Below are 20,647 nucleotides of genomic sequence, written 5' to 3'. Positions count from 1 at the left end.
CATTTTATAGATGGGTACATTGAGGTTCAGAAATCCTCAGAGATGTTAAGTAACTTGCTGCAGGTCACACAATAAAGAGAAGAGCAGCATTTTAAACCCAGGCAGTCTAGCACCAGAAACCAACACTCTTAACTGCTATGGTATAAGGAACGCCTCCATGGTCTGCAAACTCATGATGGATGAGGAGCAAATGAATCAATGTATATAAGAACACTTTTGTGAATTGTAAGACACGATGCACTACTGTTACTTGTAGTGGACGATCAATAAATGGTTTAGCTGAATTGTGTGGTGGCATGAGTACTTATACTTACATTCTAATGATCCTTGATACTTTTCTTTCTTTTTTTTTTAAAGATTTTATTTATTTATTTGAGAGAATGAGAGACAGACAGCACAAGAGGGAAGAGGGCCAGAGGGAGAAGCAGACTCCCCGCTGAGCAGGGAGCCTGATGCGGGGCTCAATCCCAGGACCCTGGGATCATGACCTGAGCCGAAGGCAGTCGCTTAACCAACTGAGCTACCCAGGCGCCCCTCCTTGAAACTTTTCAAAGTGCCTTCACACATTTGATCCCTTGGGATAATAAGCCACTTTTAATCCATTTTGGAACAAAGTTGGCCATAAATACATATGGGACAGCTGAAGTAACAGGCCCAGAGATGTGAAACACCTTGCTTAGAACAGGAAGTTAGTAACCCAGTCAGGACTAGCATGCAAATGGTCTGACTCCTGGCTGATGCCTCTTTAGTTTCGTTTTTGCTTTTTGCTGTTATTATTTGTTGATTGAACATATGAGTCATCAATAATAAACAATACTATAAAAATAATGATTATTTCTCCCAGCCATTCTTTCTTCCTACAAGTTTTGTTCATTCTTTCAGGATGTTGCTGTATAAAAACAAAAATCTCCTGGGGCACCTGGCTGGCTCAGTCAGAAGAGCATGTGACTCTTGATCTCAGGGTAGGGAGTTCCAGCCCCACGTCAGGTGTAGAGTTTTACTAAAATACTAAATAAACTTTAAAATAAATAAAAACAGATCTCCTTTAGCATTTGGATCTGTAAAACTGCATTATCTTATAAGAACTTTTTTTTCCCCAAAAATGTAAGTCTTTTTTTCCCAAAAGGTACAGTATGCTTATTGCAAAAACAAAATGTAATAAAGTAAAAATCCTCTATAATTCCATGATCCAAAGATAACCATCTTCACATTTTAGTTTTGTCCTTCAACTTTTTTCTGTGTACATATACACTTTTTACAGTATTATTATAATGTCATTTTGTAATGTTTTTTCTAATCTGTCATACCATGATAATAAAGATAGAGTTATAGCTTCATTTTTATTGGGAGCATAGCATTCTATTTTATTGATGTGCTGTAATTTATCTGAAACTGAGGATTATGCTTGACTAGATGGGGAGTAAGTCTTCCCAAACTTTAATGGCTAACCACAGAAACCAAAGCTCTTAGGATAACGATGACCATGTTCTATACTGGGTCAATTGCTTTTATTTTTCAGTTGCATTGGAGGAGTTTGGTAAATATAAAGATAAATATAAGTAAAAAGATACATGGAGAGGGTTTACATTTTATAATGTCTGCCATATTCTCTTTAAAGCTCTGCCACTTGGCATGGTACTAGAAAAGCTCCTTCCTCTTTCTTAGGAAGATAGTTTAATTTTTCTTTTGTGGTTTGCAGTGGTAAACACTTAAATTCAACCTCTAAGCAAATTTTTGTGACATTGCAAACAAAATACCTTAACTGCTTTGCAACATGCAAGCTTTTTTTATTTTTTAATTTTTATATCTATTTATTCTTTTTTAAAGATTTTATTTATTTGTCAGAGAGAGAGAGCACAAGCAGGAGGAGTGAGAGGCAGAGGGAGAAGCAGGCACCCTGCCGAGCAAGAATCCAGATGCAGGACTCGATCCTGGGACCCTGGGATCATGACCTGAGCCAAAGGCAGACTCTTAACTGACGGAGCCACCCAGGCATCTTTTTTTTTTTTAAAGGCAAACCAATTTTTTTTTTTTTTAAGATTTTTTATTTTTGAGAGAGAGTAAGAGATCAAGCAAGAACAAGGGGGAGGGTCAGAGGGAGAGGGAGAAGCAGACTCCCTGCTGAGCAGGGAGCCAGATGGGATCATGACCTGAGCCAAAGGCAGACGCTTAACTGACTGAGCTACCCAGGCGCCTCTGCAACCTGCAAACTTCTTACTTTCATAGGAGCCCCAAACTGTTCTTTCTTTCTTTCCTTTTTTTTTTTTAAGATTTTGTTTATTTATTTGAGAGAGAAAGCCTGAGCAGAGGAGCAGAGGGAGAGGGAGAAGCAGGGTCCCGCTGAGCAGGGACCTGGACTCAGGGCTTGATTCCAGGACCCTGAGATCCTGACCTGAGCCAAAGGCAGAAGCTCAACCCAGTGAGCCACCCAGGCACCTCCAGGAAACTGTTCTCTCTTTTTTTTTTTAAAGATTTTATTTATTCATTTGAGACACAGAGACACAGAGACACAGAGAGAGCATGAGCAGTGGGAGAGGGAGAAGCAGACTCTCGGCTGAGCCAGGAGCCCGATGTGGGGCTCGATCCCAGGACCCCGGGATCATGACCCGAGCTGAAGGCAGACGCCTAACCATCTGAGCCACCCAGACGCCCCCCCCAGGAAACTGTTCTTAACATGTGTTCATGCCTAGCTATACTTCAGAGGAATATGTGTTGTGACATCACCATGTTCTAGTTTTATGCTACTACTGACTAGATGCATGATCCAAGGCTGCACTGCACAGTAGTGCTTTGAGGGGTATGAGGCAACTGAATTCCACAAGCATTCTGTTCCTCAGACCATTTGGGCTGATTCTACCTTGAGTGTGGGTGTGGGTGTGGGTGGGTGTGTACTCTTTTCTAATTCAGGAGGTGGCACCATCTAGCAGAACCCCAATGTGGGAGGGAAGGGGGAGGGTCTTTCAGTAAGTAACAGTTTCTGTGAGCCTCAGTCTCTCTCTCTCTCTTTTTTAAGATTTATTTATTTGTCAGAGAAAGAGACAGAGAGAGAGAGAGCACACAGGCAGGGGGGGAACAGCAGGCAGAGGGAGAAGCAGGCTCCCCGCTGAGCAAGGAGCAGATGCGGGACTGGATTCCAGGACCGCAGGATCATGACCTGAGCAGAAGGCAGACGGTTAATGGACTGAGCAACCCAGGCGCCCCTCAGTCTCCTTATTTGTAAAACTAAGTTACTTATGCTTGCCTAGTCTGATTTAGGAGGTTGGTGGGAGGGTCAAATTAGATTACACAAGGAAGATGCTTTTATAAACAATGTGATATCAATACTTAATAATAAAAAATGGCAATTACTATTATCATGCCCCTGGGCTTTGTTTCCAGTCACTTGGTAAGTCCTAGTAGTTCAGGAGTAAAATTGTACAGGTTGACCCCCTCAATTCAGTTTTTAAAAAAATATTTTATTTATTTGAGAGAGAGAGAGGAGAGAGAAAACAGGAGCATTGGGGAAAGGTAGAGGCAGAATCAAACTCCCGGCTGAGCAGGGAGCCCACGCAGGGCTGGATCCCAGGACCCCAGGATCATGCCTGGAAGGCAGACGCTTAACCCACTGAGCCACCCAGGAGCCCCTCTTCAATTCGATTTTTGGAAAAATGTCTTGAAATCCCTGAAAGTGCCTGTCTAAGGAAAAAAGTGCAACCTCCTGTCAATGACAGGTTCTAAACTCAAGATTTACGCTTAGGTCAGTTCTTTTTGGCATCCAGCCAGGTGCTGCGCTTTATTCATTTCAGGACTACTTTACTGCCAATCTACCTGAAGAATTTTAGTTTAGATAGGTCACCTTTCCCTTAAATGGGCCAAGGTATCATGACCCTCTTTACCGTTCACGTGGAAAATATGTGAGTCAGGTGTTAGTAATTATTTATCAAGCCGGGAACTGTCTGAGTAGACTGTCTTTGGCTCAGGTCATTAGTTGATGGAGACACAGCCCACTCTGGAAGGGTTTTAACGCTCACTAGTCCAAATCCTTTGTTTTTACATTATGAGGAAACTGAGGCCCTGAGAGTTTAAATGACTTGTTCAGTGCAGGAGGTTTGAGCGATGGGTTTGGAATCCATTCTTCTGTGTCACTGTCTAATCTAATCTTTAGAATCCGAGACCACTTGGAGCCTGTTCCCGAAGTTAACCTAGAGAGAAAGGTAAGGTCTCAAATACGATAGAAAACAGTTTGGGTATATTTGTGTATTAGGTCCCCGCCCCACCTGCCTCGCCTCGCCCACTTCCTCAGCTACCTTGATAGCCCCGCCCCCTGCAGGTGGACCGCCGCTTCCTGGTAGCCCAGCCTGCTCCTCCCCCGCAAGCGGAACCAATATTGGGAGTCTTCCAGGGTCAGCCGGACCTTTCTCTCTCAGACCCTTCGCAGCGGTGACTCGGCAGCAGCGTCTCACGTCATCAGTGACCGCCCCGGGCCTTGCTACGCTTTGCGTCGCTCTGCTAGGAGCAGTCACCTCCTCCTTGGCAAATAGTCCTCGGCGGGGTCCGAGTTCTTGGATAATAGGAGAAGGGGGTCACAAGAAGTTGCAGCCAGGGAACACGGAATCGACAAGGAGAAGAAGATAGAGACCAAAGTTTCTGCGATACTGTGTGAACTTAGTTAAAAACTCCCTCCTTCCTAAAAGGATCCTTCCGCCTGCAGTAGCGGTGGTGAGGCCGAGGGAGCCGCCATTTTGGATGTTCGGTTCCTGCTGCCACTGCTGCCGCCGCCCCCGGAGCTGCTGGTTTCATTCGAGGTTTCGGGCCGGTGAGTGTCACTCGCAGCGCTAAGAACATATTGCTTCTTTTGCCCCGCGCCTGCCGGGAGCGCTCGGTCGGAGGCTTCCTGTCAATCCCACAGGTCCGGTCCTAGGCTTTGAGGGGTGAGAAGAGAGGACAGAGGCTGGTCCAGGAGGGGCCCGGAGCCCCAGGGGCTGCTCCGACTTCTTGAGGGCCGACCCGAGGCCTCGGACCAGGAGGCTCCGCGCGCGGCTGCGTTCTGTGCTGTGGCGTTGCCCGGCCGGTGCGGGCCTCCTTTGGACCCATTGACTTTCTCGGGCTTCGATCGTCTTTTGAGGGCTCATGCAGGGAGCCGGGGGTTAGCGGGGCGGGGGTTAGCGGGGCGGGTCCCACCCCCGCTTGTTTTCTGTGAGCCACATATCACCGTTCTTGTATCTTGTACTCGGGTCAGGTCTTTCGTAGAACTCTCTTTAACTCTTCCAGTTGCTCAGTTAATCGCTGTCTGCCCTGCAGTGCCGTCCTCTCAGAACCGGACATCGGCCTCGCCTCTCTCTAGCCTTCCAACCAACTTCTTTCCCGATTTTCAGTGTGCCTCCCCCACTCCCTAACTCACCTGCGAGTGCACTGCTTACCCCTCTCTCAAACTCTTGATTTTGCGGACGTCCGTTTCTAATAATTCTGTCGTCTTGATTGTCTGAAAGAGTCGGGACGATTGGTTATGTTTCCCTGTTCGGGTTTGATGAAGGGATCCATGAAGCACTCGCTCAGCGTACACTTTAGCAGTAAATGTTTGTAAAGGTGATTAAATGGCTTTTGGGGAGGGGTAGGGAGGATCCTTTTAGGAAGGAGGGAGTTTTTAACTAACTTCACAGATGTTTTCTCATTTGTGAATTCCCTTCCTGTGCTGAACACTTGGCTTTTTGGTGCGTATTGACACTTACGTATTTGTCTTGGTGTTATATATCCCTGGGCATGAAAATTGCCTGAGAAGGAAGGATCTTAATCCGACATCGGCAGAAAGGGAAGTAACTTTTTTGGCTACTGTAGGGATTAGTTAACAGAAGAGAGGAGTGAAGATTTCTTAGTGATCTTAACTTGCAGGTGTTTTGCGCAGTAATAATCTTTGCTGACTGATCCTAAAAACTACTTAGGTTGACTTCGTGTGTTGGATTTTTTGGGGGTTAGTTGAATTTTGAATATTCACTTCCACTGTTCCCCATAATATTTGTCAGACTGTAACACCTTAACTTTTGGTTTAAAAATACAGACTCTCTAGGTATCTATAATCTCACCACTTTTATGCTGCTGTCAAAGTATGTTTGCAATATAGTAGCTTGAATAAAAAGTATTTCACAGTAATTCACTGATTATTTCCTACATTTCAAGTTAGGCGAGTGTGATTGAATCACCTCTGTTTCATCTCAGCCTGGGTTTTTAAATATGCAAAAGAGAAATAACTTATTTCAGATTACAGCCTAGTGACTGCTGAAATTTAAATTTGTAACTTAATGGACTGGGTGTAGAGGGATGAAGGAGAAAGTGAAAAAAATTTATAACTTGAACTTGGATCAAACCTTTTAATACTTCTAATCCATGTCTAAGTGCATTATTCTTATCATCAGGTAGATAAATTCCTGTACCGGTCATATGATGTCTCAGTAGGAGACTGAATGTTTTCATTGTAAATAGTGTTCTTGTTATTTGTTTTAAAGGGGCTTTTCAAAATTATGTTAGTATTTGTGTATTTACTCCCAAGATAGGGAGTTTTCTCTTTTGGTTAAAGAAACGATCAAACCCCTGGACATCTATGGAATGCTTACTCATTTGCTAAGTATCCCCTTGTTGTTACTGAAATGTTCCATTTCTGAGTTACACTTTTTTAAAACAAGGTTATTGGAAGAGCTATCAGATAGGTATCATTTAACTCCATTCATTTCGTGGTATAATGTATTGGTAGTTAAACGTCATTCTTTCTTAGGTAGTTTGCATTTAATTGGAGAGTGTTCTTTTGCCTTACAAATTACAAGCAAAATACTGTGTAGTGCACTGTTGATCACATACTTCAATGTCTACTGTGTTTAAGGTTGTGGGATTATACTCGAAAGAAACATTACTGTTTAGGAAACTTGAGTTCATTTTCTTTTGGGAGCAGTTGCTTGTTCTTTGATCTGTTTCACTTTTACCGGTTCTAGATTTGAGAGTGAATTTTATTTTATTTTTTCAGTGAACTCTACCCCTAACTTGGGGCTCGAACTCAAAACCCTGAGATCAGGAGTTGAATGGTCTACCAACTGGACCAGCCAGGTGCCCCTTGATAGTGAATTTTAGAGTGAAACTGTAAAGTACAAAAATGGTCAGCAATACCTGATGTTTCACACCCCTATTTATTTTAAAAAGTAGTCTTGAAATTAGTGATGTACAAAAACAAAAGTCTAAGTTTTTTGTGATTTATTTATTTGAGAGAGAGAATGAGAGAGCGTGCACAGGAGAAAAAGCTTGGGAGCAGGTGGGAGGGTCAGAGGGAGAGAGAGTCTCAAGCAGTCTCTGCACTGAGCGTGGAGCCCCTCTTTGGGCTCGGTTTCACCACCCTGAGATCACGACCTGAGCTAAAACCAAGAGTTGGATCCTCAGCTGATTGTGCCACACAGGCGCCGCCAAGTTTTTTGTGATTTATTTTTATTTTTATTTTTTAACGATTTTATTTATTTATTTGAGAGAGAGAGTGAGAGAGCACAAGCAGGGGGAGCAGCAGCAGGAGAGGGAGAAGCCGACTCCCCACAGAGCAGGGAGCCTGATATGGGGCTCTATCTCAGGACCCTGAGATCATGACCTGAGCCGAAGGCAGCCGATTAACTGACTGAGCCACCCAGGTGCCCCCAAGTTTTTTGTGATTTGTAAAAACTCTGTATGTATTGAAAAAGTTGAATAAGTATTTTCCAAAAGATTATTTTTAATTAAAAAAAAATGAATTAGGAAACTACATACCAAAACAGATTTTCGAAATGCTTAATCCCCTTCTTTGCATTTGATAAGGATTTAAAAATTTTGTGTCTAAAGCAGGACTTAATTGATAGCAAAACTTTAAAACTTAGCTTCTGAGAATCTAAAACTATTACTTTACCTTTCTGTAAACTGCAGCTACTTGTTTAGCTAATTTTGGTCCTTAAAGTTCATTCATTCTCAGCTTTATGAATTGTTTTCAGTTCTTGATTTTGACGTCTTCATCCCTTTGTTACCTTTATTCAGTTCATTTCATGCAGGATAAGATTTAAAGTAACAACTAATTTTAAAATTAGGAAAACATAGACTTATCTAAGCTCTCATATTTCTTGGCTTACAGGTTTTTAAAATTGTATTTGTGTCAAAAAGTATTAGGATTTTTCCATTTGCCTTTTTGTATAGAAAATTTTATATCCTTGGGGCGCCTGGGTGGCTCAGTGGTTAAGCGTCTGCCTTCAGCTCAGGTCATGATCCCAGCGTCCTGGGATCGAGCCCCACATCGGGCTCCCTGCTGAGCGGGGAGCCCGCTTCTCCCTCTCCCTTGCTCCCCCTGCTTGTGTTCCTGCTCTCACTATCTCTCTCTCTGTCAAATAAATGAATAAAATCTTTTTTTTTTAATAAAGATTTTTATTTATTTGAGAGAGAGAGAATGAGAGACAGAGAGCATGAGAGGGAAGAGGGCAGAGGGAGAAGCAGACCCCCTGCTGAGCAGGGAGCCCGATGCGGGACTCGATCCCGGGACTCCAGGATCATGACCTGAGCCGAAGGCAGTTGCTTAACCAACTGAGCCACCCAGGCGCCCCTAAATGAATAAAATCTTAAAAAAAAAAAAAAAGAAAATTTTATATCCTTGAAGACATTCTTCTGTCTTGAAAATACATGTAATGTTTGTTTGTTTGTTTTTTCTCCTTCACTGAAGGAGTAACACAAAACACTTAATTTGGCATGATTTGGTTACTAGAACAATCTCTTGTCAAAGTTCGAAGGGCCCAGAAGTGGAAAAAAAAAAACCTCACACTTGACAAACTTGTTGAGTCAGCATTAACTAACACTTTTGTATAAAAAGGGCAAGGTTTAAGGTAAAATGTTTGCAAGGAGAAATGCCTTTTCAATAGGTACTTGGAAGTTTTGTTTTGTTTTTTGGCTTAGATAGTTGGAGAGGGAAAATAAGTTAAAAATGTTGTCAGTGAAAAATAGGTTTCAAAGGAAAAAATCATAGTTTTTTAAAAGGTGATGAAAACATATGTGACCTTTGTACTTTATAAATAACTAAAGACATCTTAAAGGCAAGTAGTTTTTACTCCCTTTCTCTGTTGTTACAGTGCAACAGTCACAGTGTAACCTGATAGGCAGTTGCTTTGCTCACTCCAGCTTTCTTGTGTTTTACTGAGCATCCTGGGCTTCTCAGCTCGTTTGGCCTTGAGGTTAATGTTACGGATTTTTGGGAAGAGCAAATATGAGAAAGACATGATCTTAGATCCTTGGGATTGTAAAATATTTGCACTCCCCTCACAAACCTTTGGGTTAAAAATGAGACTGATATAGAATAGATGATGTACACTATTGCGTTAAAAGATCTAACTTTAGTAAATGGTCATATAGTTGTACAACTCAAAGTAAAAGGAGTTCCATTAGTGTTTTTACAGATGATTTTAGTGAAGCTATTTACTAAACCTCACTATTGGGAAATTATTCTGTTTGAAGCTGAAGAAAAGGAAGGGAAGTTGATTTTTTTTTTTTTAAAGATTTTATTTATTTATTTGAGACAGAGAGAATGAGAGACAGAGAGCATGAGAGGGAGGAGGGTCAGAGGGAGATGCAGACTCCCTGCCGAGCAGGGAGCCCGATGCGGGACTTGATTCTGGGACTCCAGGATCATGACCTGAGCCGAAGGCAGTCGCTTAACCAACTGAGCCACCCAGGCGCCCCGAAGGGAAGTTAATTTTTTAAAATTTCTTTTTAAAGTCTGCACAAAGGATTTGGTTCCCTTCCCACTTTTTGATATTTTTGAAAACATGATCCTTTTAAAATATGGTGAAAACATTAGTTTGAGATGAATGCAGAAACTAACTCAAAGTAATATTTTTGTAGATACTAGGTTTTGGGTATAAGTTATTGAAGGTAAGCTGTTGTGAGAAGAGCTTCTTTTTCTAATAGTACTCTGGATATGTGAGGTTTTTATTTTTTTATTTTATTTTTTTATTTTTTTTTAAAGATTTTATTTATTTATTTCACAGAGAGAGACAGCGAGAGAGGGAACACAAGCAGGGGGAGTGCGAGAGGGAGAAGCAGGCTTCCCGCTGAGCAGGGAGCCCGACACGGGGCCCGATCCCAGGACCCTGGGATCATGACCTGAGCCGAAGGCAGATGCCCAACAACTGAGCCACCCAGGCGCCCCGATATGTGAGGTTTTTAAAATGTGTGTTTGTCTCTGCCAGTGAAAGTTGGGCTTTGTTTTCTTTAGAAACATTCCATGATGAAAACTTAGTAAATGTGTTGGTTATTTAAGAAAGTAGAATGAGGGACGCCTGGGTGGCTCAGATGGTTAAGCGTCTGCCTTCAGCTCAGGTCATGATCCCGGGGTCCTGGGATCGAGCCCCACATCGGGCTCCTTACTCAGCAGGGAGCTTGCTTCTCCCTCTCCGTCTCTCCCCCTGCTCGCGCGCGCGCTCTCTCTATCTCTGTGTCTCAAATGAATAAATAAAAATCTTTAAAAAAAAGAACGCTTTAAAAAAAAAAAGAGTAGAATGAGAGAAGTAGCTTATGGTAATTGGTTGATGCCAGAGCCAGAAGCAGTCAGGGTCCTGAGTTATGAGAAGCTACTGCAGGTCATTTGGTTGTGTTATTTTTATTTACACATACTGAACTTTATTTTTTAACTTTTTTTTCCAAGATTTTATTTATTTATTTGACGGAGAGAGGGCACAAGAGCATAAGCGGGGGAGCTGCAGGCAGAGGGAGAGGGAGAAGCAGGCTCCCCACAGAACAGGGAGCCTGATGTGGGGCTTGATCCCAGGACCCTGGGCCCACGACTGGGCCAAAGGCAGAGGCTTAGCAGACTGAGCCACCCAGGCGCCCCTATTTTTAAACTTTTAAAAGTAAGCTCTACACCCAATGTGGGGCTTGAACTCAGCGACCCCAGTATCAAGAGTTGCACTGAGCCAACCAGGCACCCCTACACACACAACTTTTTTTTTTCTGTTCCTTGAATACTCCATGTTCTTACATTTTTTTTGTACTTGTTCAGCCTATACCTACAATGCTTTTCTTTTCTCCCTTCTACCTAGTGAAGGTGTTCTTCCTTCCTCTCCGCCCCCAGGCAAAGGGGTGTAGCACTTTCTTTAAAGTACTTGAATTGTCTACCTTTCCTTGAGCTTTCAGAGGACAAGAACTACCTAATTTATCACATCCATAGTGCATAGCACAGTGCCTGGCCCTTAGTAGCTACTCCACGGAATAGGTATTATGAATGAAAATAATATGGAAAAATTGTTTAGATACTCAGATATATGGTAATTGGTTGATGCCAGAGCCAAAAGCAGTCAGGGTCCTGAGTTATGAGAAGCTACTGCAGGTCATTTACTTTGACCTGTAAAGTTGATGTCAGTGAAGTTTATTTTCAGATTTAGAAAACATATACAAAACCTTGTGTCTGTGTCCTTGAAAATATTATTTAGATGTTTAATTTTGAAATTGGCATTATTCTTTTCTCTTTGTGATTTACTCAAACTCTTTTGCAAAAGTTTCAAGTGGCAGCAAAGGAACCCACTCTTCCCCATCTTCTTTCTTTTGAATACCTAATAGGTAATTCATTTTGCTAAAGGAACTGATAGTAAGTTGAGAACTTCAGTCTTTTCCCCCCAAATGGAAATATGTTGATGCAAGTCAATGATTTGTTACTATCTCTCTCTTGTTTGAATGATATACTTTTATAGTGCTAAGAGTTTTTTTTTAAATCTATCTTTTTAATTTACAAAATAATAGGTGTCATTATAATAAATGAAAAAAATCTAAAAACATATTTAAAGCTATGAATTTCCCTCAATTTCTTGTTATTCCCCAGCTGTTTTACCAGGTTATGGGTATACTTCAGTATTTCTCTCCATGCTTGGTCAAGTGTTGTATATAGTAACCTAAATGTGTGCATTTATAAGGATTCTTTATTTTTACAAAAGGGAGATCATACTTACTATATTACTCTGTAATAAGCTTTTCTTTTTTTTTTTTTTTTAAGGTTTTTTATTTATTTGACAGAGAGAAAGACAGCCAGAGAGGGAACACAAGCAGGGGGAGTGGGAGAGGGAGAAGCAGGCTTCCCACGGAGCAGGGAGCCCGATGTGGGGCTTGATCCCAGGACTCCGGGATCATGACCTGAGCCGAAGGCAGACACGCTTAACGACTGAGCCACCCAGGCGCCCCTGTAATAAGCTTTTCTTAACACATCCTGGTTAGAAAATGTAATTCAGTCTTGTTTTTTAAACATCCCTGTTATGTCTCATAGCATGAATGTGTACCATACATAACTTACTCAGTTCTTTTTTGTAAAATGTATTTATTTATTGTTAGAGAGTGTGGGGAGTGGGGTGGGGGGGAAGGGCAGGGGGAGGGAATCCTTAAGCAGGCTCCCAGCTGAGTGCAGAGCCCATTGCGGAGCTTGATCCCAAGACTCTGAGATCATGATCTGAGCTGAAATCAAGAGTCCGACGCTTAACCTACTGAGCCACCCAGGCACACCTATTCAGTTATTTTCTTAAAGACATTCAGGTTGTTTCTAGATTTTGTTAATACAAACAGTGATACAGTAAACATCCTTGTACACGTCACCTTATTTGCTGCTACTTTTATTTCTACAGATTAGATTCTCCAAGATGGGATTTCTGGGTGAAAGGAAATATACTTTAAGTGTTTTTATTGCCAGATTATTCTCTAAGTAGGTTGTCATTTCCACCTCCACTAGCAGTGGGTTTTCTATATCATCACATCATAAGATGTATAAATAATTTTTACTGGTCTGCCGGATGATGAATCCTATTTCTCTTTGTCTTAATTTTCTTGGCCATTATTGGAGCTAGCCTCTTTTGATATGTTTTTTTGCTGTTTGGATTTCCTTTATGAGAATTTTCTCTTCCTGTCCTTGGTTCATTTTTCTTTTAGGTTGTTTTTCCTCCTTTTTTTTTATCTTGTAGAAACACCTTGTGGAATATTAATTCTTTGTTGTATGACACATGTATTCATCTGGAATTAACTTTTTTTTTTTTTTTTTTAAAGATTTTATTCGTTTGACAGTGGTAGAGAGAGCACAGGTAGGCAGAGTGGCAGGCAGAGGGAGAGGGAGAAGCAGGCTCCCCACTGAGCAGGGAGCCCAGTACGGGGCCGGATCCCAGGACCCTGGGATCATGACCTGAGCCGAAGGCAGACGCCCAACTGAATGAGCCACCCAGGCGCCCCTGGAATTAACTTTTATAGGATAAGAAGCAGGGGGTCTTACATGGTTTTCCTTTGTATAGAGAGCCAACTACATGAGGATTAAACTATCCTTTTCTCAGTGAATTAAATGCCATCTTTTTTTTTTTTTTTAAGATTTTATTGAGAGGGAGAGAGAGCAAGAGCATGCACTCAGGGGAAGAGGCAGCAGGAGAGGGACAGACAGACTCCCCACTGAGCAGGGAGCCTGATGTGGGGCTTGATCCCAGGACCCCGAGATCATGACCTGAGCCGAAGGCAGACACTTAACCAACTGAGCCACCCAGGCACCCCAATTAAATGCCATCGTATATGTTATGTTCTCATATATGTTTGCTCTATTTCTGGTTCTTTTTTTCTCTTTACTATTATTTTACTTTTTTGAGTGTAATAATTTTGTGAAAAGTTACACTCTGTTAAGAAAAGCTCCTATCGGAGCACCTGAGTGCCACAGTTGGTTAAGCATGGGACTCTTGGTTTTGGCTCAGGTCATGATCTTAGGGTCATGAGATCAAGCCCCACATCAGGCTCTGTGCTCAGTGCGGAGTCTGCTTGAGATTCTCTACCCCTCCCACTCGTGCTCTCTCTCTCGCTCTCTCTAAAATAAATAAATTATTCTTAAAAAAAAAAAAAAGAAAAAGAAAAGCTCCTATCACTGTACTTTTTCATTTTCTTAACTATTCTTGAACATTTATTTTTACATCTGTTGACTGAAAATAATTCTGTTGGGTTCAGTAAACCTCACAAAAGCCCACTGTTTGGAATTGCACCATATTCATTTATTAATTTTGAGAGGCCTGATATTTTTTTTTTTTAAAGATTTTTATTTATTTGAGAGAATGAGAGCATGAGAAGGGGGAGGGTCAGAGGGAGAAGCAGACTCCCTGCTGAGCAGGGAGCCCAATGCAGGACTCAATCCCGGGACTCCAGGATCATGACCTGAGCCGAAGGCAGTGGCTTAACCAGCTGAGCCACCCAGGTGCCCGAGAGGCCTGACATTTTTAATGACCTAAATTTTTCCTTATAATGAATTTCCATTTGTTCAGGTCCTGTTTCAGTTTTAGGTTCTTCAATAAAGGTTTCATAGATTTGATAGTCTTCTTCATGTAGTTCTTATGCGTTTCTTGCTAAATTTGTTCCTAGGCATTTTATAGTTTTTGATACTATTGTCAGTAGACTTTTCCTCCTCTATTTCTTTTTTCTTTCTTTCTTTTTTTTTTTTCTAAGAGAGGGAGAGAGAATCTTACACAGACTCCATGCCCACTGCAGAGCCTGACATGGGGCTCAATCTCATGACCCTGAGATCATGACCTGATCCAAAATCAATAGTTGGACACTTAGCCAATTGAGCTACCCAGTTGCCCTTTCCCCCTCTATTTCTAACTGGTGTCAGAAACATGGGTTAAAAATGGATCTTTAATTTCCTGTGGACCAGATGCTCCTCCCCTCCTTTCTTGGTATCCAGAATTAACAGAACTTGGATTTGTGAAGACTATGCTAGGAAAACTTTATTATCTTAGTATGAAATCACTTTCTGGTAACTTTCTAATAAACTTTCAAATGTCCTCCTGTAGAAAATGCCTTTAGATAAATGTGACTCCTTTCAGGATGAATGCTGTCTTGTTATTTTGAAAGTTCACAGTTTTCCTTTCTAATCCATTATTATGATTTTTATTACTTTGAATTTTCGAAGCAAGATTTATTGCTCAAATAAATGTTCATTATTTAAAAGATAGCAGAAAATAGGGGTGCCTGGGTGGCTCAGTCGTTAAGCGTCTGCCTTCGGCTCAGGTCATGATCGCAGGGTCCTGGGATCGAGCCCCACATCGGGCTCCCTGCTCGGCGGGAAGCCTGCTTCTCCCTCTCCCACTCCCCCTGCTTGTGTTCCCTCTCTCGCTCTCTCTCTGTCAAATAAATAAATAAAATCTTAAAAAATAATAAATAAAAGATAGAAAATGTAGAGAAGTTAAAAAGGCATCTATATTTATATAAGGCAGAGATAGTCTATCTCTAACATTTATTATAACCTTTGCGGCGTAGCTTTAAAAACAAAATTTTTGTTTTGAGAATCTGGTGACAATTCTTGATATTTGTGGACTCCTTAGGACGTTTTTTGCTAATATTAGGGTTGAGAGTAGAAAATTGCTTTTCACCAGTGTCAAATTAGATATTAATCGTGTTTATCATTATTTATTTGGCATTTTTAAAAAAAAGATTTATTTAGAGAGAGAGCACATGAGGGCAGGAGGGGCAGAGTCGAAGAAGAGGATTCTCGAGCACATTCTCCCCTGAGTGTGGAGCCTGATGTGGGGCTAGATCCCAGGACCCTGAGATCATGAGCTGAGCCAAAATTAAGAAGAGCCCTTTCCTTGTGTGAGGAATTTGGGAGACAAGATACTTGGAAAGATGATTGATAGTTACAAAGTTGCATTATGAGCAGAAGCCAGAGCAAATAAAGTTGAATGGTCTTGAATGTTTCATCATTCTAGGTCCTGGTAAAACCCCATCAAAAAACTATCCCTGTCCCACAATGGTGTTTACCTCTGCAGTGACCAATATACTTATCCCCAGATATAGTCTCTCTTATTCAAACAGTGATGTACTAACACTGCTCTCCCTTTTTCTTCACTCTGTAGAACATTTCCCTTCTATAAGCACACTTCTTCATACAGGGGAGATACATGTGGCGCTGCTTCCCCCTCCCTACCCCCGAATACTCAAAGCAATCCACAGAAACACAAAGAGGGTGAAAAGAACCCAGCTAAGTCAGATTAATGACAGTTGGTATCTATAAGAGATATTGGAAAGTAAAAGTCTGATCAAAGCTTAATACTGTATCAGTTTGGTATAAGCTTTCTTACTGCTTTGGTCATAGTGTTTTCTAAGTTGTAAATGCATTAAAGCAATCCAGATATCATATGCAATAAAAACCTGAAATAGGGCTTTTGTGTGGAGCATAATCTAAAAATATGGCCATGTGGAGAGGGGCCCCTGGATGGCTCAGTCAAGCCTCTGTCTGACTCAGTTTCGGCTCAGGTCATGATCTCAGGGTTGTGAGATCAAGCCCTGCACCAGACTTTGCTTAGCAAGGAGTCTGCTTGTCCCTCTCCTCCTCTCTCATATATATATATATGAGTAAATACTATAAAAAATAAAAGCACTGTTGTTATTATTTGAAAAAAAAAAGAAGGCCATGTGGAGAATGTGGGTGAGAGAGCACAGTAACTGCTTTTGGAGGGTTTTGCCTAGTGTTAACTTAGGTCCCTTGAGTGTTCTTAGCCATACTTAAATCTGTGACTGGATGTTATAGGGTAATCACTGGCAGAGTTAATTGAATCTAATTTCTTGAATCTTTTCTCATTGTTTAGCAAGAAAGACTTTAAGTACAGTTCTTGTGTTGGATAGAAAAGGAGGTAATTTTAATATTGAGAAATTGCTTTTAATTTAGGTTTTATTGATTTATTTTTAAGATTTTATTTATTTATTTATTTATTTGACAGAGAGAGAGAGAGCAAGAGCAGGAACACAAGCAGGGGGAGTGGGAAAGGGCAGGCTTCCCGCCGAGCAGGAAGCCCTATGCGGGGCTCGATCCCAGGACCCCAGGACCCCAGGACCCCGGGACCATGACCTGAGCCAAAGGCAGACGCTTAACAACTGAGCCACTCAGTTGCCCCTAGGATTTTTTTTAGATTAGAGCTCACATAGCTTCAGGTTTGGGGGAAGAAAGCCCCAGCTTTTTGGTTATATGTTCTTAACTGGGCTGTCAGTGGTTCAGAGGTTACAGCCAGGTAGTATGAGCTGAGAAGTAGAAAGTAAGTTAACTGAGCAGGGTAGAATAGAGGACTGCATTGAGTCCTGATGCGTTCCCATGGTTGTTGGTAAGTAGCCAGTGCACCTTTACTTTGTTTTGGAAAGGACAAGTGCATTTTCTTTATCTAAGGCTCTTTAACATTTAGAATTCATTTAAATACAGTATTTCTCAAGTTCCTACTCTTAGGTAAGGGGAATACAAGGATAATTAAGACTAACAAGGATCTGGCCTTTAGGAGCTTATAGTTGAGTGGGAAAAGTACACATTTCAAAGAAAAAAAAGCTAATCATGGCTTGAGGTTAGTATTGCAGTATGAGGAAAATCTTTATTAATTAGATTTGTGTGGTGCCTGGTAGCTCAGTAGGTTGGGTGTCTGCCTTCGGCTTGGATCATGGTCCTAGTATCCTGGGATCAAGCCCTGCGTCCTTCTCCTTCTGCCCCCACCCCCTGACTCAGGCGTACATGTGTGCTCTCTCTTTCTCTCAAATAAATAAATAAAATCTTTTTTAAGATATCAAAGAGATTTGTGGAGATTTTGGAAAATAACCATTTTCTCCGTTTTGGAACAAGTTTTAGGAGAATTGGAACATAGTCATTGGTTTTTTGTCTTTTGTGTTTCTTTCCTATAGTAAGCATTCATAATTTTGTTTTTTTGGGGGGTATATCAAGTAATTAATTTAGCTTAAGCTCCAAAACCTAATTTTGTTTACATTTTGGATAGAAACATTTGAAATGAAATTCATACTTGCTTATGTTCTCCTTATTTTTCAACATTTTTTATTTTAATTTTTTTGAGAGAGAGAGAGTGTGTGTGTGTGGGGGGGGGGGTGAGGGGAGAGGGGCAGAAGGAGAGGGAAAGCAGAGAATCCCAAGCAGATTTCACACTCAGCACAGAGTCCGACACAGGGCTCAATCTCACAACCCTGAGATCATGACCTGAGTCAAAATCAAGAGTCGGATGCTTAGGGGCACCTGGGTGGCTCAGTTGGTTAAGTGTCTGCCTTCGGCTCAGGTCATGGTCCCCTGGTCCTGGGATTGAGCCCCACATTGGGCTCCCTGCTCAGCGGGGAGCCTGCTTCTCCCTCTCCCTCCGCTGCTCACCCTGCTTGTGTTCTCTTGCTGTCTCTCTCTTTCTCTCTCAAATCAATAAAATCTTTAAAAAAGAAAAAGAAGAAAAAAAGAGTCGAATGCTTAACTGACTGAGCCACCCAGGCACCCCTCAACATTATTTATCAAAGAGCCACTAATGAAATAAATACATTTATCTGCAGTCTCTGAATCTTAACAAGTTAGAATTTTGATTTTTCTGTGTTCCTACCCTAGGAAGTATTTTAGGACAAAAGAGGACATTTTATTTTTACAGCGTACCAACTATGTAAATATAAAACAGATGGACACATAGGTATTGAATACAACTATTGAAATACTAAATGTGCATAGACATAAAAGGAGAAATGGACAGAAACACAATTATACTGGTAGACTTTATTTTTCTTAATTAAATTTTTTATTTAAGATTTTATGTACTTATTAGGGAGAGGGAGAGAGCATGGCCGGGTGGGGGGAGAGGCAGAGGGAGAGGGACAAGCAGAATCCCTGCTGAGCTGAGCAGGGAGCCAGGCACGGGGCTCAGTCCCAGGACACTGAGATCATGACCCAAGACGAAGACAGACACATAATTGACTGAGCCACCCAGGAATCCCTTAATAAAAAAATAAAAATAAAAAAGTTTTTAAAGTTTATTTTAGAGAGATTGTGAGTAGGGATGAGGTGAGGGGCAGAGGGAGAAGGAGAAGCAGGCTTCCTGCTGAGCAGGGAGGCCCATGTGGGGCTTGATCCCAGGACCATGACTAGAGCTGAAGGCAGGCGTTTAACTGACTAAGCCACTCAGGCACCCCTATAGTGGTAGACTTTAACGTATCTTTCTCAGTCTTGAATGGGTCAAGTAGTTCAGTAAGAGCAGACAGTATCTGAACTGTACTATACAATTTTTAGAAATTGGTTATTCCACAGGTATAATTTTTTTTCATGTAATTGTCATCTTAGTTTTAAAAAACAGCTTTATTGAGGTATAAACAATATTTAATGTCTGTAATTGGATTATAAATGCACTATGGATTAAATTATAAATTATATACATGAATGCACTAATAAACATATTTAATGGATATAATTTGATGTTAGGATACAATTTTATATTAAGGTTTTCTATCCTCTGCATTAAATGTTAAATGTTGATGTTATTGAACCATTTCTTGATAAATCAGGGTCTTATAAAAACCAATTATGATACTCTTTGTTATTTAACAATCTTAAGACTTGAGGGGGAGTTGAATGCTTTTTGCTAGTACACTAAATAGGCTCAGATGACTATGCTGTGTGTGTGTGTGTGTTTAAGATAAAGTCTTTAATTTTGGATTTGTAAAACAAAAGATAAATTAAGGTAATTATTATGGAACTCAAAGGCTGGATTTACCAAGTGATTTGATCTTTTTCTTTGATTAATCATTTAAAAATCTTTATAGGATAAAAATCTGTGATTTAAAGGGCACAAACTTTTAAAAATTGTGGTAAAAATGCAAGCAATTTCTACTCTTGACAATTTTTTTTTTTAATATTTTATTTATTTATTTGAGAGGGAGAGAATGAGAGACAGAGAGCATGAGAGGGAGGAGGGTCAGAGGGAGAAGCAGACTCCCCGCTGAGCAGGGAGCCCGATGTGGGACTCGATCCAGGGACTCCAGGATCATGACCTGAGCCGAAGGCAGTCACTTAACCAACTGAGCCACCCAGGCGCCCCAACTCTTGACAAATTTTCAGTTGCACAATACAGTATTGTTATCTGTAGGCACAGTGTTGTAGAGCAAATTTGTAGAATTTATTAATCTTGCTGCTGTGCTGTTTGGATACTTGTTTCTGCTATATATAGGTTTTGTTTACATTTCTGGCTACTGTTTCTTCCATTACTGTTAGATGACAGTTTGACCATCATCAGAGTTCTTCCCTAAAACAGCCTCTGTCTCCTGGTTCCCACCCTCCTCTACACCCCCTCCAGTTCTCTAATTTGTAAATTAGAGCGTGCAAATAGAGTAAAGTAGATGTTTTAGTATGTTGATGTGATGCTGTCAGTATTGTTGCATGAGGTTATAAACATGTGTTTTGAGTTCTCATCTATGTTCTGTTTAGCTGAGTCATCACTATACACCATATTCATGCTTTATTTTTAAAAACATGGTAGCTTGTTATTATTACTAATAATAGATTGTTTAAGCTGTTGTATTTTAAGGAATCTTGTGGTTTTTGAGAATTTTGAAAGGCAAGTAAAAATTCTTGAAAAGTAGGGAGATTCTTTTTTATCTTATTTTGTTTAAGATTTTATTTATTTGAGAGAGAGAATGAGAGAGAGAGAGAGAGCATGAGAGGGGGGAGGGTCAGAGGGAGAAGCAGACTCCCTGCTGAGCAGGGAACCTGATGCGGGACTGGATCTTGAGACTCCAGGATCATGACCTGAGCTGAAGGCAGTTGCTTAACCAACTGAGCCACCCAGGTGCCCTGAAAAGTAAGGAAATTCTCAACATTGTAATAAGGGCAAGTAGGTTGTGTTTT

The 20,647-nt window shown here is 41.1% G+C and overlaps 1 protein-coding gene and 1 long non-coding RNA gene across 3 annotated transcripts in view; one reads left to right on the top strand and one right to left on the bottom strand.

Annotated features, from left to right (window-relative positions):
• Nucleotides 1-3,652: 3,652 nt before the first annotated feature.
• LOC135362844 (uncharacterized) lies at nt 3,653-4,525 on the bottom strand. The gene is made up of 2 exons (XR_010408193.1): nt 4,394-4,525; nt 3,653-4,181 (listed from the first exon to the last, which is right to left on the bottom strand). It is a non-coding gene; the product is annotated as an uncharacterized LOC135362844 (long non-coding RNA).
• AP1G1 (adaptor related protein complex 1 subunit gamma 1) overlaps nt 4,469-20,647 on the top strand; it is an 81,186-nt gene continuing 65,007 nt past the window's right edge. Inside the window, exons 1-2 of one of the 2 annotated variants that reach the window (XM_064581187.1) lie at nt 4,521-4,795; nt 10,005-10,170. The gene's annotated coding sequence lies outside the window, so the exon portion shown is untranslated. Of the gene's footprint in view, nt 4,796-10,004; nt 10,171-20,647 lie in introns of both variants that reach the window. The other variant, XM_064581186.1, reaches the window with a different exon arrangement.

The sequence above is a fragment of the Mirounga angustirostris genome, unplaced genomic scaffold (genome assembly GCF_029215605.1).
Source record: "Mirounga angustirostris isolate CCGP_5_RB_7025 unplaced genomic scaffold, mMirAng1.0.hap1 SCAF_16, whole genome shotgun sequence".
Taxonomy (NCBI): Eukaryota; Metazoa; Chordata; class Mammalia; order Carnivora; family Phocidae; genus Mirounga; species Mirounga angustirostris.
The sequence above is the reverse complement of the archived record's forward strand: the minus strand, read 5'-3'. Positions and strand labels throughout refer to the sequence as shown.